This window comes from Psammomys obesus, unplaced genomic scaffold (genome assembly GCF_907164565.1).
Source record: "Psammomys obesus unplaced genomic scaffold, mPsaObe1.curated_primary_1811, whole genome shotgun sequence".
NCBI lineage: Eukaryota > Metazoa > Chordata > Mammalia > Rodentia > Muridae > Psammomys > Psammomys obesus.
In genome coordinates, this window is record NW_026587216.1 from 49,973,539 (window position 1) to 49,986,982 (window position 13,444).

The following is a 13,444-nucleotide window of genomic DNA, read 5'->3' on the forward strand; positions in this document are numbered from 1 at the left end:
TTTTTTTTTTTTTTTTGTGAGAGTTGGGAACATCTTATTCTGCCAAATCTTCCTCCGATTTGTCTCTTTGTCTGTCCCTCAATTAGACATACCTTTCAAACATAGGTGCTTCTTTCTACAAAACTAACTCTACCTTCATTGTTTGGGATTAAAGGTATATATTAAGGTGTGTCTGAATCCAGACAGATCACAAAGACCTAGAAGGCCTTTCGATGTGATTAAAGTCGCTGTGTTGATGATTTAAAATTCCTCTGCAGTGCCAAATGTTACACCACTTTGGGGAAAGGATGGGTTTATAGCTATGCAACCCCGAAACATATGATAGGGTTAAAAATCTAAGAGAAAGTTGATGATACTATGGGTCTTTTCATCTGGCCTGTTAGTTACATTGATTGTTGCTCCACGTTATTAAATGTTAAGGGGAAATGTGATTCGGTAACTGAAGAGGTGAGAATAGTGAGTATTTAAGGACTTCCCTGGCATCGCAGATACACTACTGGAATTATTTCCATCACCTATGCCATAGGTGTACATGGTGGTTATTTGCAGTAAGAATCCTTTCTCAGTACAAGAAATAACAGAGATGGAGGCCACAGCTTACACCTGTGTGATGGAAAGATGAATTTTTTTCCAGGTGAAATTACTGGAAGATTCTCCTATGTGAGAAGGATCTGTTGCTCATTTAAAGCTCAGGACTTGGATTTTAGGTGCAGATGGGCTCAGGTGAGCTGTCACCTGTGCACTTGACTCTATTTCAGGCTCCAGCCTGTGGAAACAAGACTAATAAAATGATTCTACACCATGCCTGCCTCGACCACAGTTGCGTCCTGTTTCTCCTTGACCTAACATGGGACCTAACACTATGTATGCTCAGGTCTGTACAACTGCCAGCACTACATAGCAGGGATTCTGGACTATCTTCTATTGATTGTTTTATGTAACCGCTTTCTAGCTGGCAACAGTTCTCTGTGCACATGGTTGTCCTAGTCTCTATTCCACTTGCGTTGCTGAATAGTCAGAGGAAATTTTAAAAAATACCACATGGGGCCTGATGACCTGAGTTTCCCAACTTTGAACTCTAGAACTCACTTAAAAAGCCGAATGTGGTGGCTTTGTTATCTCAGCACGCTGGGTGAGATGGGAGGCAGAGAAAGGAGAATCTGCTAGTAGCTGCTTATGCTGCCCAGCAGCAGAAACAAAGAGAGACCCTGCCTCCAAAACAAAATGGAAGGAAATAAATAGCTCTTGAAAAGCTGTCCTCTGACCTTCACACATATGCTATGGCATGCGTGTTTATCTACATTCATTCACTTGCACATAGACAAATAATAAATAAATGAGCATATATATTTTTAAAAATCTGTCACTGGTCAGAGCCCACCTCAGTTCATGTAAGTTCCAGGGTCTGGAAAATGATACCTAAATAATGGTTGTTTAAAAGCTTTCCAGTGGTCCTAGTGTTATGGCCACAGTTCATGGTGTGCTGGTCAATCTTTATGACTAGACTTCTCGGGTGAAAGGTAGGAAGAAGGCAGCCTGCTTTGTACTGTTTGCTGGTTTCCGTAGTGGGAGTCGCCCTACCACGGCTAGTCCAATCTGTGGACATAATGCCGCAGCATGAGGACAAAGGAAGAGGGCACACAGCTGGCTCTGGTGGGCGAACGGGAGCTGTCTCCAGGCCATGCTTCCTGCTGGTAGGACAGCAGGCTTGAACGATGCACAGGTATTTCATGGCTGCACTGTATATTAGTTATCAAACCTGCCCTGCGCTGGTGGTCTCCGTGCTGGCCTCGTTCTCTGCTTCTCCTGTTACTTCCCTGGATGCTCTTTTTCCTATCAACGTCCACACTCACCTTTTCTCTCTCTCTCTCTCTCTCTCTCTCTCTCTCTCTCTCTCTCTCTTCCTTCCTTCCTTCCTTCCTTCCTTCCTTCCTTCCTTCCTTCCTTCCTTCCTTTCTTTCTTTCTTCTCTCTCTCCCTCTCTCTCTCTTTTTTCTGAGACAGGGTTTCTCCGTGTATCCTTGGCTGTCCTGGACTCACTTTGTAGGGCAGGCTGGCCTGAAACTCACAGAGATCCGCCTGCCTCTGCCTCCCTGAGAGCTGGGATAACAGGCATGCGTGCCCCACGGTGCCTGGCCAGACTCATTTTCTTTTAGCCAAACTTTACACATTGGAGCTGCTCAATATTTGGCCCTCGCTCTATTTCTCTTTGCTCTAAGTGCTTCCTTGCAGACTGTTATTTCTGCCTCATTCTATCATTATCCATGTAACTACTGGGTCTCAGTATCATGCCATTAGTAACAAACGCTCTCAGGGCAGACCCTGGTATTCGGCTGCTCATTTCCATCCCGATATGGTGCCTCACATACACCTCAACTTCACAATTATAGAAGTGGCACCTGCGATCCCTCTCTCACACTCTTAACCCTTTATCCTATGACATTCTAGACAGCTCTGTGAATAGCACCACCTTTCACATTGTTGAACAAGGGCCAGTGAGTCACAACTGCCACTCACTCACCCTCACACCTGTCAATTACTCAGCACCCCTGCTGCTCTTTACCTCCTCACAGCTTTGGAAGCTACACACTGCCCTCCGTGAATAGTCCTGGACAGACACACAAGACACCAGAGAAACGTATAAGAGCGTCCACTTGAATCGTTAGTAGGAAATTGCTGAAGAAAGGAGGAAGGTATTCAGGACAGAAATGTGGGCGGGGGAGTTTGATCCCTTGGTAAGTTGTGCCACGCAAGCATGAGGATCAGAGTGTGGGTCTCCGGAACCACATAAAAAGTCAGGTGCTGCCGCTTGTGTCTGCAATCTCAACACCAGGGAGGCAGGGAGAGTACTCTCTAGGCGTAGTTAGCCTAGCTACACCGGCAGGTTCCAGATGTACGGAGCACTCTGCCTCAAGAATAACGGAGAGCATGACTGAGGGAGATAATTGACATCGGCCTCTGGCCTCTACAGTCACACACACACACACACACAGAGAGAGAGAGAGAGAGAGAGAGAGAGAGAGAGAGAGAGAGACAGAGGACAGAGAGACAGAGAGCATAGTGGTCGTGTTATACAGGTGCTATTCTTGACATAAATTACCAGCTTGCCGGTGAAGACATCTCAGATTTCACACAGGTAGATCAGACCTTGATTCTGCCAACTTTTCTATATTCTGGTTCAATCTTTTCAATCTCAGAAAAAGGCCCAGTTGTCACTGGTGATTATGTCCAGACATCTGGGCATCAAACACGGTTTAACTTTCACCTTTTCTTATCTTCACATCCAGTTTCTTGGTGCGCTTTATCTAATCTACCTAAACGAGTGTTCTGAATCTGTTTATCTCTCCTTATCTGCATTGCTATTACTTACCCTTGTGTAGGGGCCCTTCATTTATTTCCCTTTTTATTTCTGGGTTTAGTAATATGTGCTTTAGCATCCTTTCTTAAATTGTATTTTTTAACACAGCAGCCAGACTGAGGTTCATAGAAAATTTTTGACCCTAAGCCTCCCATATTTGAAGTTGTGTTCCAGTACATTAGAAACAAGTTAGAAGGCTTTGCTCTCTGAAGGTTCCTTGGAGTCAGCACAGAACACACCCAGACACCAAAATCTCAGCACAAAGCAGATTTATTACCCCTAATGGATCAGGCAGAGGCAGCAGCCAGTGTTGCAGAGGTTGTTTTTTTTTTTTTTTTTTTTAGGAATGAGTTGCTAAGTCCTGACTGGACATGTTAGTTAATGTAGCCAGATGGTGAATTTTGCTGGACAATTTTTGGTGTATTGGTAGCTGGACCTTGGCAGCTTAGTCAGGCATGAAAAAGTGGCCAAATAAGGGAATAGAGCTTGGTGGTTAACTTTAGGAATGGAATCTAACATTTAGCAAGGGGGAGGGAAGGGGGAAGGGCGAGGCCTGCCTGTGCCATATTTGCCATGCTTGGCCCTGTTTGAGAGCGTTTCACGCCATCCTGTAGCTTCAGCAGGAAGCCCTGGCCTCTTTCACCTTCTGTTCACCACCAACCTCACTCAATCTCTTCCTGCAAATTTGTATTTGAAAACATTCTCAACAGTAAACAGTAAAGAATGCACTTTCTTTCGGTTTTACAAGCAGACTAAGCTCATCTTCCCCTTGGAATGTCCTCTTACCCCACCTTAGACTGTTTGTTCCTGAAGTTTCACTGCTGAGATGGTCTGACCCCTGACCTTCCTCTCCTCATGGATGCTTTCCTGTATGCTAGTCCACCCACCAGATATCAGCCTCTATTCCTTTCCCTTACCCCACTTCTCATTGCGTACGTGCTCACTGATTTCCTGTTTTCTCCCACTCCTTTGCTAAGACAGTTTTTCTGTCTGACTCCACCAGATTTATACCAAAGGTCACCGTGAGTGCAAGGATATTTGTGTTTTGTGCATTTCTATTGTTTTTACTTTATTATAAAATTTTTTGAAAACAAAACACACCAAAATTAACAAGACCCAAAGACTAGAATGTAATGATTTATATACAGTTAGAATTGGCATGAAAAATGGAAGGTACAAAGCCCTTCTCCACCACCAAAACCAAAAAGTTCATTTCCATCTCTCTAGCACCTAGAAAAATGCTGTAAGTGCTCACAAAATATTATTGACAAGTAATTACTGTTGAAAATGTTTTCAGACACAAATCTGCTCTGAACCTGATAAAGGACCTGCCTGTATGTCTTGCTTTAATGCTTATCAATTATAAGCAAATAATAACAATAGCCTGTGTATTTGGCAATGTGAAGAGTTCAAAGGCATTTGAGAGTTAGAGTCTTTTGTAGCATAAATATATGATAAAGGGACATAACAAGGATATCCACTGTTAAGACGGGCCTGTCTACATCTCCTCTCCAGGGAATTTTAAGGACTCCAAATCTTGGCCTGATCATGCAAATCAGAGTAAGGAGTAAGAGGGAAATTGAAGAAGAAAGGAGGTTAATGGGATTTATATTGCAGATGGAGAGCATTACTCACTAAAAAAGGAAACAGGCATCCAGACAAAGAGAGGGACTGGCAAGGTTGTTCAGGCTGAACTGGAGGGTGGGCTTAGAGAGCCCGGAACAGCGAGGACACTGGGATCTGCTGTGCTGTGGAAGGGCTATCCAAGCATCAGTGGGGCATGGGCATAAATGGAAATGAGGACTTTGAAAAGACTCGCTGTGGCTTACTATTTCATGAGATGACAGGAAAGACTAAATTTATTTTTCAGGTAACTTTTTGGTTGTTAGATTGTTTTCTGCACTATGTTTTTCTGTTTTGTTTCTGGGCTGGCCTTGGAGGAAGAAACAGGCTTGATTTTGTGAGGGTTATAAATGGAATATATCTTCCGCCAACATTTGAATCAAAGTCTGTAATTGTAAACAGGACATTACATGGCTAAAGCAGACACTCACTCTGGGAGAGCGAGGGACATAGAAGGCACTGGGCTGGGAGTTTGGAGAAGTGTGTTATCGTGCCCAGGGTCTTACAGCCAAGCCAGAATTTTACCAGTCTCTTTCTGGTCCCAGGAAAGGCGCAGCAGTACTGTGCCTTCAAGCAGTCGATTAAGTAAAAAAGTCTTGGTCCTGGCACAGAAAAGTCCGGAGATAGTCTGTTTGGGCTTTCAGCAGTTGTGCAGTTTTGGAAACATCACAAGAAGATAGCCTCATTTTAAAGATGAAAAGTTGAGCCAGGTCAGTGTCTTCCAGACACCAGTCTGAGAGCCAGCGTCAGTCTGCAGGAAAGTTTGCGTTGGTCAGTGACAAATTTAAAAACTGGAAAAGATGATGTTACAGCTAACATCATTATATATTTGTTACTGGAAGATTGCTAAGCAGGCTTTCTTGGAAATAGATATTCTCCTTTTTTGTAAAAAAAAAATTTATTTTATTTTATGATATCATGGTGATACAGATAACTATTACTTCTGAAGGAAAAATTGTCTTGGCATATCATTATACAAAGTTCATAACCTTTGTTGGTTTATCAACATCTGTGAATTCACTGAATTAGATTCCTAATGCCTTTACTATTTTAAAATTTTTGACTAGAGAGGAGAATTACAAATTGAAATTCATAAGGGGTTTAGTCAAGTATGTAAATATTGAGTAAGGCTTGGACAGGCCACTGGGCTTCAAGCTGTTCATAGCAATCCAACTTAACAAGGACAATTCACTGTCTTTTTTTATTAATATTTTTAATTTTAATTTTATTAATTACACTTTATTCACTTTGTATCCCACCTGTAGCTCCCTCCTTTCTTCCTTTCCAACCCCACTTCCCTCCCCCTTCTCCACCCATGCCCCTCCCCAAGTCCACTATTAGGGAAGGTCTTCCTCTCCTTCTTTCTGATCCTAGTCTATCAGGTCTCATCAGGAGTGGCTGCATTGTCTTCCTCTGTGGCCTGGTAAGGCTGCTCCCCCTCAGGAGGAGGTGATCTAAGAGCAGGCCAATCAATTCATGTCAGAGACAGTCCCTGTCCCCATTACTATGGAACCCACTTGGACACTGAACTGCCATGGGCTACATCTGTGCAGGGGTTCTAGGTTATCTCCATGCATGGTACTTGGTTGGAGTATCAGTCTCAGAAAAGACCCCTGGGCCCAGATTTTTTGGTTCTGTTGCTCTTCTTGTGGAGCTCCTGTCCTCTCCAGGTCTTACTATTTCCCACTTCTTTCATAAGATTCCCTGCACTCTGCCCAAAGGTTGGCCACATAACTCTCAGCATCTGCTTTGATACCCTGCAGGGTAGAGCCTTTCAGAGGCCCTCTGTGGTAGGCTCCTGTCCTGTTCCCTGTTTTCTCCTTCTTCTGATGTCTATCCTCTTTGTCTTTCTGAATGGGGAATGAGCATTTTAGGCAGAGTCCTCTTTCTTGATAATTTTTTTAGGTGTACAGATTTTAGTAAGTTTATCCTCTTATATTATATGTCTAATATCCACTTATAAGTGAGTATATACCCTGCGTGTCTTTCTGCTTCTGGGATACCTCACTCAGGATGATCTTTTCCAGTTCCCACCATTTATTTACAAATTTCATGATTTCCTTGTTTTTTATTGCTGAGTAATATTCCATTGTGTAGCACTTCCTCAAGATCCAGCTATACCACTCCTGGGCATATATCCAAAAGATGCTCAAGTACACAATAAGGACATTTGCTCAACCATGTTTGTAGGAGCTTTATTTGTAACAGCCAGAAGCTGGAAACACCCAAGATGTCCCTCAACTGAGGGATGGGTACGGTTCACTGTCTTTTAAAGAAGCGTTGGAACCAGTAGCCAATGGCAGTTTGAGTGAATGACTAGCACACAGACACACCATTGTATTATAAACCCGGATGCATTGTTCTATACCATTTTTTTCCTTGAAATTCCAATTATCTGGCTTTTGGTTTTGAATTTCTACCAAAATGTTGTAGGTCATTTAAAAAATATTATTTAATAATTATGTCAATAAAACCACATTGGTTGTAGATCTTCAAGGATACACATCGTTATGGAGGTGATTTGACAAAGCGCTCATGTTTACTGCTCTCAAAAATACAAAAATAAGCTTTTTGCTTACCTAAAAATGTAAAGTTGATGGCTGCTCAAAATGTCTGAAAAATAAAAACCATAGTACACTTCTTAAATTTTTATTGTTTTGATTTCTTATTATTCATGTACTAGGATTCCCATGAACTTAGTGGAATGAGCATTTTGACTATTGGCAACACTAAAGAATTACAGATGCAAGATTTTATGCCAGTATTACAACTTTCTAAGTTCAAGAACAGCAGTGCATTTTAGCATTTGCCCCAAAGTTCTTGTTCTGTGGATTTTCCAATTCTGTAAACTATTATGGAGTATTGTTTTGGGGAAAGTAACTTTAATCCATTTTCCCTACTCAAGGGGAGGGAACAGAACCAGCTGCTGGAGAAATTATTTCTGGAAGGTGTGTGAGACAAAGAGACACGTCACCTTTCTAACCAGGACGTTGTTTGATGTGCAGCTGTAGATGGGCTACAAAGCAGGGCTTCCCGGCATGTAACTATCAGACCCTTATAAAAGGGATAATAATGTCGCTTTCCACAAAATGTCAACACAGAATGGAAAAAAAAGCATGATAGGTTAAGCATGATTTGAACCAAAACTGAGACTCAAGAACGAGAACCTCGGAGAGCTAACTGCCCAAGCCCCTTGGTTAAGAGCTGTGGGACTCACCGCACAGGAGACAACGGGAGAACACAGAGCTTGCGCAGCCCAGCGCTGATATGCCATTTTCTTTCTACTACTCCAAGGCAATCACTAAGCATTAGCTGCCATCAACCATTTCATCAACGCATCTGCTCCTTAATCCCGTACGCTTTCTCTGCCTTTGAAAACGTAAGAAGACATGTTCAGTGCTGCCCGTCTCTCCCTCTTTGGTAAGCATGGTTACCGTGCACAGCAGCGTCCATTCAATTCTGGACACTTGTCCCATCTTCTCTGTGATCCCAAGTTCTACAGCTTCACTTTTGTATATGTATAGATGCAAAGCATATGCATATGTGCAGTAGCGTACCAAACCATGTGCTGTGTGTATACTATACACATATAGACATGGATGTGACAGCCACAGGGTGTGAATGTCTTAGAAGGTGTCTTCAAGGCTTCACTTACGTTTTTCTCATGGATAAGGGAGGGAGAGATACCGTGTATTTTGGGATCTTGTTCTAAGCCAATTTTCCTTTTGAATTCTCAAGTCATAAGGATCTTCCTGACTCTCCAGGAACTTTCAAGAGCCAAACATATTGAACTGTAACAACAACTTCTCAAAGTGGGATACATTTAAAATGTGAAATTATTTCATGAGGGTCTTCTGTTGGGAGGCACAAGAACATAGGAAAGGATTCTGTCACGAAAGGTATGCTTTTCCTGATACAATTCTCATAACATGAATTTTAAGGATGATCACATCATAGGTTTTTTAAGAATGAGGTATTTCTATTTCTTTATAGAGCATCTTGAAGGACTATGTTCTAAGGACTTCACAGTCTTATAATAAGAAGGTGGGGACCAGGCAAGCCCTTAGATTTTAGGTTGTATCCTCAAGACCGTGAGTGATCCCATAGGTGTTTCATGGAACTTAGGAATCTGAATTATCAGGTTTCCTGAAGATCAATCTGAGCAGGAATAAGGCAGGATTTTTGCTAAGTTGCAAATTCTGATGCCAAAGAAGTGTAGTACAGAGCCCTGTGGCTGGATTCTGCCTTTCTCACAGGGTCCGGGCAGAACAGTTGCTGCTGACCCACACCCCACACTCAGCGCATCCGTGCACGAATCTGTCCATCCAGTCACATCCAGTTCTGTTACTGTCACAAATGGCACTGTCTTCCAGTGTTCATGTCACTTTCAATTCACAAATAAGTGCTGCCTTATTGGTCACAATTAAGGTCTGATTTATAATTTTCTTCATTGTAAATTCTACTCTTTTGAGAGGTATGACGGAGCAAACATACCAGAATTTACCAGGTGTTCTTGTTCTAATCTTGGATACTGACACAGAGTGTATTGAGCACACAGGAGCAAAAGAAGTATTGTTGTATTTGGTACTTCAGTACTTGTGGTTCTGCAGAGATACAGAAGCATAGGGAACACTGATGGAGCGATATAGTTAGATATCATTCTGTATCTTTGTCTGTCTCGCTATCTTTCTGATTCTCTCTGTGTCTGTCTTTCTCTCTCCATCTCTCTCTCTCTCTGTGTACTGTAATGGGAATTATCCCCTTCAGTTGTAAAGGCAGAGAAGTTCCATGCTTCCATCCATACCCTGGAGATGGCCAGGTGGTATAATGCAGTCTGAGTTCAAAGATTTCAGAATGGGGAGTGTGGGTACCAATGGTTCGAGTTCTAACCCGAAGGCACAAGAATCAGGAAGACTGATCCAAGGGAAAGAGAAAGTGGACGTCCTAGGCCAAGCAGGGAAGACAGTGCATTCATCTTCTTCTTTTCTTTTGTTCTGATTAGACTATCAGTGGTTTGGATGGTGCCTGTTTATATTGGCAAAGGCATCATCCTTACATAGACATTTAAATGCTAATCTCTTCTAGAGATGCCTCAGAGTCACAACTAGAAGCAGCGCTTTACCATATATCTGGTCATCTTTAAGCCCAAACAAACTGACACACGGAACTAAGTATCACAACGTTGTTGTCATACATTTCACTTCTATTATGCATATGCGTGAACCACAGAAAGGTCAGATGTTGGTGCGCGCCCTGATGGAGACATGAGACACTGAGGCTTTCATGGCTGCACCGGCTCAGCAGAATCATACCCAAGTCTGAGTGGTGTGAAGTTTTGTCTTGAGAGCTTCTTATTAGTTCTTTATATGCTGGCCTTTTGTGCTAGCATACATTCTGATAGCCTATTCTAGGTTACAAGGCTGTCACACAAAGGCTATGAGACTATTACAGAGCTGTGCGTGCATATTGAGTAAACCACATTGTCTTTTCTTTGTTTATTTTTCTCTTGTCCTCTCGCTGGGAAGTTTTAACCCCACATTAGGGTTTTTGCATGTAATATTAAATTTCTTTTGAAAGAAATTAAGGAATGGGAAAGCTAATGTACTTATCCAAATATTTTCTACTTTTGACTTGCTTCCCCAAGTATATTCATATGCCTACCAGACTGCCTTTCTAGCAGTGCAGAGCTGCTGAACTCCTCTACTTCCAGTTATCTGAAGATGTCAACTTCATATTAACTTTTGCCTTTAAAAGATAATAGTTTATGGCAATTGAAGAAAAAGGAAGGAAGACAGAAAGGAAACAAAAGGAAAAGAAAGAAAGAAAGAAAAGGAAAAAAAAAACCCAAACCAAAAGCCCACAGAAGGCAGATAACCTGTGTGTTTTTCAGTGGCGTGTGTGGTTGGTTGCCTCTGTCTCAGCAATGGGATGTTATCATGGAAGTAAATGGAGCGCTGTTATTGTTCTTGAGATCATTGATTTTCATTTCTCCTCACTTTAGTATCTTCAGGAACATCATGCTTTTATAAGATGTCTTACCTTATGTTAAGCCTACGCATGGTTAGATTGTTTTAATTTCAGATGTTATGTGGGAGTGACACAGAATCTTACCTTAGTCATTAAAAACATAGTTTCATTGCTTTCCAAAATATCTCATTTTGTCACATCCACTTTACTGTAAATATATTCATAAATGTCTTACAGTCTTCGAGGGCTCTCATATTTTTATTAAATGTCAGTTAGTAAATATGGCGTGTTGTAGGCTTGCTCTTTTTTTTAAGCTATTTTATTGGATTATATCTACCACTCTTCTCCACTCCCCTCCCCTCCAATCCCACAACGCTAGGCTGTTGAGAAAGAAGGTTAGAAGGGTAAGCAAATGTAGACCTCTTTAGACTACTTCCTGCTGGTTAGGGTAGTCTGGCTTCTAGGGGCAAGTCCGATCTTCTTCTGTCTGAATAGCCAGCAATTCAGCAAACCAACAAGTCAGCAATAGTAATCCAGCAATACTAAACACAGAGGCAGGAACCAACAGCAGCAGGGACTGGCAGCGGTGGGAGCAGCAGCTTCCACAGGACCACGCAGGGCTCTCCCGTTTATGCCATCTCAAGAGTTCCCAGAATTAAACGATCTGCAGCTGACACAAATCATGTCCTCGCCAGAGCACGAAACACATTATAGTCAGCTGCTGTGGACAAATGAAGCAGCCTCATGTTCCACACCTGGGATTAAAACAAAGACATAGTCATATAACATAACTGGGCTTTTAAAGGAACCAAAACTCTCACTACAGTGTGCATTCCTCTACCTGGTCTCCAGCCTAATGCTACTGCACCTTGTGTACAATAAATGGGAAACGGGGAAACGGGGGGAAGTGTTTTGTTGCATTTTACTTAGTTCCCAACACACCCACTTTCCTGCAAATACGAGAATGGCTCCTTCAGATTTCTCCTAGAGCAGACCTGTGCTGGATTCCAGGCTGCGATACCCTGTGAGGAACCCAGCCCTGAGGCTTGCTGTCACCTCTGATTTTGAAGTTATCAGTATTTGGACAAGTAGAAGGTGGGGTTTGTCTTTGGCAGGGCACAAGGTATGAGTGCATGATGCCCTGGTCTCCAGTCCTTTCTTGACTGATTTCCTCTGCAAAACTAAAAGTACAGTTAGGGGTGTGAGGAGAAAGATTGTTTCAGATGTTTGGATTTGGATGTCTTCTGTGTCCATTCTGCTAGCCCAGACTATCTTCGGTCCTACAGAGCCTCTACCCATGGCCACTTCTCATTACGTCCTGAAGCTAATCTCTGTTCCCAGGGATGGAAATTTTTAAAATTCTTTTCTCACCCATAGAATATTCGTTTCTCAGAAGTTTGGGTAATTCTTCCATTTAGCCTCTGCTCTTCATTAGCTCAATTGATAAGACATTTAGAAAAAAAAATGTTTTCCCAGGTCATATTGTCATGATGAGAACAAAGATCTTCAAATTTCTCAGTTCCACAAAACTATTTGATGCATTTAATATGACCAATCCTATAGCACATTTAGTCACAAAGTAAATACTTCATCAGCAAATTTTTGACTGCAGTAGAAGACAAGTCCCACCCAATGCCTTGGCTTTAGTGCATGTTTCAAGCTTTTTTTGAACCATACTAAATGTTCTTGGGTTATGTTTGCCATCTATTTTCACGGTTAATTTTGTGAGTGCTATATGAGTCCTCTAATGAAGATAGTTTCTGATAAAACCTTAACATCATCCCAGAAAATGTTTTCTTTGATTTTGTTCACCTTATACCAACATCCTTTGCTTTATTTATTTATTATTATTATTATTATTATTATTATTATTATATTCATGTCTGTGTGTGTGTATGTGTGTGTGTGTGTGTGTGTGTGTGTGAAGGTTTGTACACGTGAGTGCAGGTATCTGGAGAGTCAGAAGAAGTATTGCACGTGGGTGATGGGAGCCTAAGTTAGATGCTTTGCAAGAATAGTAAATGTTTTTAACTGCTATGCCACCTTTTTTTTTTTTCTTACCTTTTCTATGCAACAAAAATAATCACTGTACCAAAGATCAAACTTGATATCAACATCACCTCAGGTTTGACCATTTCTTGATTTTGGAGAAAAAGATAAATATTTCTTTTCACATAAGATTTCTGTCAGAAAGAGCTATCCTTAACAGTATTCAAATTCATTCATAATTGCTCTCTTGGATGCTTGCTTGCAGTGATTAGATATAACCTTAAATTTGAAACCTCTATTGTTATCTCCTGAAAGAATTTATAGTCCTGTTACAGTATACATTGAATGAAATTTAAACCTAGGATTGCAGTTAATTTAAAATAGATTCATGACATTGCTGTTTGAATTGTACTCATCATTGTTATCTTACATTTAAATTGACTACTTATGTTAATATCATTCATCTTTTTGCATAATAGGGAAAAGAATTTAAAATGGAAATCAATCG